The following is a 2,576-nucleotide window of genomic DNA, read 5'->3' as shown; positions in this document are numbered from 1 at the left end:
GTGCAGGAGGGTTACCCCATGGAGCAGGATTCCCCCTAAGCAGGCTCTGGTGCCTGTTGAGACCACCCTTTGTGTGTGCTGCTTGTGGGGCTAATTGGGTGCTGCTCTGCTGTACTCTGAAGCCGATCTCAAAGTTTGTTGGTTCTAGGTCTTCTTAAGAGGGACTCTGGTGCAGGCCCAGGTCAGCCAATGCCTGTGACTTGCCAGGGAATATCTGGAAGGAGCTACAGAGTGATCCACAGTCAGTCGCTGCCTGTGTGAAACCTGGTGGTGCATGGAGGAGGCCATGCTGTGAACTGAGGACAGCTACCACCTGGGGTAGCTCTGCAAATAACCAGGATATTCTGAGGCCTGCTACCACCTTGTGGCTTCTGTAAGGTTCAGCTGCTGATAAAGACCCTGCTATATGCCAGTTGGGTGAGGCAGGGTCTCAGGAGTCAGCAAGGTGGAGCTGTGGAGCTCACCAGGCCAACCAGATTCAGATTTTGTCTGTGGTGGTGGGCTCAACTCAGAAAAGATGGCGCCCACCTGCTGGCTGCATGGGAGGAAGGCTCCCCACAGGGAACATGGGGACTGTCCTTCTAGTCCTTGCCTCAAAATTACACAACTCACTCTCTCCCCATATGTCTCCAATGCCCCCAGAGTCACTGACCCTCTGCTGGAGCCCAGAGTGAGTGCCTGCATGGGCCCTTTAAGAGGATGTCTGGCATTCCTGCAGCCTTTTGTCCCACCCAGATGGTCAGAATCCACACTGATTTTGACAGCCATGAATTGTGGGGGCTCCTCTTCCTGGTAACAGTACTCCAGGCTGGGGAGCCTGGTGTTGAGGGCTGGGGTCCTTCACTCCTTTGTGGGGAACCTCTGTGGCCGAGGTATCTCTCCCAATTTTCAACTGCCACACATGGATGTGGACCAGACTGTTTCATATCTCTGCCCCTCCTACCAGTCTCAACGTGGCTTCTTTTTTACATCCTTTGTTATAAAACTTCTGTTCAGCTAGACTTCAGATGGTTCTCCAGGTTGATTGCTCTATAATGTAGTTGTAATTTTTATGTGTTCACAGGATGAGGCAAGCACAGTGTTTTTCTACTCTGCCATCTTGAATCTCTCAATTTTTCCTACTTTCCTCCTCTTCAGCTTTATCTCCTTCGGTATCTGATAGCTACAAAGTAAAGTTGCCCTTGATCATCGCACTATTAGTGTGTTGTCTTTATGTGACTCTTTACTTAATGTGTGAAGTTTAGCAATAGTTTCATCAAAAGTTGTTTTTGCAAGAGAGCAGGCTTTCTCACTGGGGTCCACATCTCATAATAGAGCACAGGGAAGTTAAGGATCAGACCCAGTCTGATAGGATGAGTCTGTTGCATTTCATTTTTTGCTGCTTTGAAAAGCTTATTTTGTGTGCTTTTTGTGATTGATCCATACATAGTCCCCTTCTTATCACCAACAAGTAATGGTAGTTGTCTCTTTTCATTTTCAAATAAAAGACTTTGCTCTTTGCTTATGAAGTATTAGGATCAAGAACTTTTGAAAAAGAGAGTACATCAATGTAGATGCAATTCTAAACTTGGCCTCAGTTTTCTCTTTGTAGTCTTGAGTTGTGTTATTTTTGCTCAGCACCTTCTTTCTTTAGTTCAGTGCTTGAGATGGCCCTCCAAAATGACCTACTGCTTCTTACAACATTTTTTATAAGTAACTGAGAGATTGCTCTCCGCATTGGATAATTCACCTCCTTGCTCAGTTACAATCTTAATGCAGCTGCCATGCCATTATATTGCTTAGCTTGGCTTCTGTTCCAACTTATTTTTATCCATGTCTGGATGTGTTCTGTCTGGAGTAGTTGATAGAAAACGGATGGGAACTCAACAGTCTCTGCTGTGTTTTTTTTTCAAAGATACTTGTATCTGATTAATCAGTTCTCATCTATTTATGAATTACTAAGAGGTGTTTTTTTAAAATCATGAATTTAGGTTAAATTTTATCAAATGCTTTCCCTGCACCTAATTGAAATAAACATATTGTTTTTCTCTTTTAATATCTTAATGTGGCAAATTATGTTTATGAATTTTGTAATCATAAGCCTGAGGAAGAGCAGTTATACATTTTTACTGTAATTTATTTTCATATGTATTCATAAAAAATATGTTTTTCAGTTGTTTTTAATTTTATTTAAAAGTACACCATGTTATATGTAAGAATTTAGCAATTTTTTCACTAGTAATATATTTTTAGAGTTCATGCATATATTGCATGTAGCTGTAATTCGTTCATTTTGACTGTTGTTTCGTATTTCACTATATAAATAAACAATTCATTGCATGGTTATTTATCAATTATAAGGGCTTTTAATGAAGTATAACAAAGATATTATGTAACTGGCACAGGGATGGAAAACTGACCAATGGAATAGAACAGAGAACCAAGAACTAGACTCATGCATTCAAAGAACTTTAGGTACAGCATAGGTGTTCTGTTTTATCAGTAAGGAAAGGTGAGAGGATTCAATAAATGAAACTGGAACACTTGCTATCCACAAAAGTAAAATCATTTCCAGATAGATTAAAGATTTGAATATT

The 2,576-nt window shown here is 41.1% G+C and overlaps 1 pseudogene; it reads right to left on the bottom strand.

Moving 5' to 3' along the window:
• Positions 1-1,108: 1,108 nt before the first annotated feature.
• Positions 1,109-1,758, bottom strand: LOC109377693 (14-3-3 protein zeta/delta pseudogene; annotated as a pseudogene).
• Positions 1,759-2,576: the final 818 nt, after the last annotated feature.

Source organism: Hipposideros armiger, unplaced genomic scaffold, assembly GCF_001890085.2.
Source record: "Hipposideros armiger isolate ML-2016 unplaced genomic scaffold, ASM189008v1 scaffold_1508, whole genome shotgun sequence".
Classification (NCBI taxonomy): domain Eukaryota; kingdom Metazoa; phylum Chordata; class Mammalia; order Chiroptera; family Hipposideridae; genus Hipposideros; species Hipposideros armiger.
Note: the sequence above shows the minus strand (reverse complement) of the source record. Positions and strands in the feature narration are given on the sequence as shown.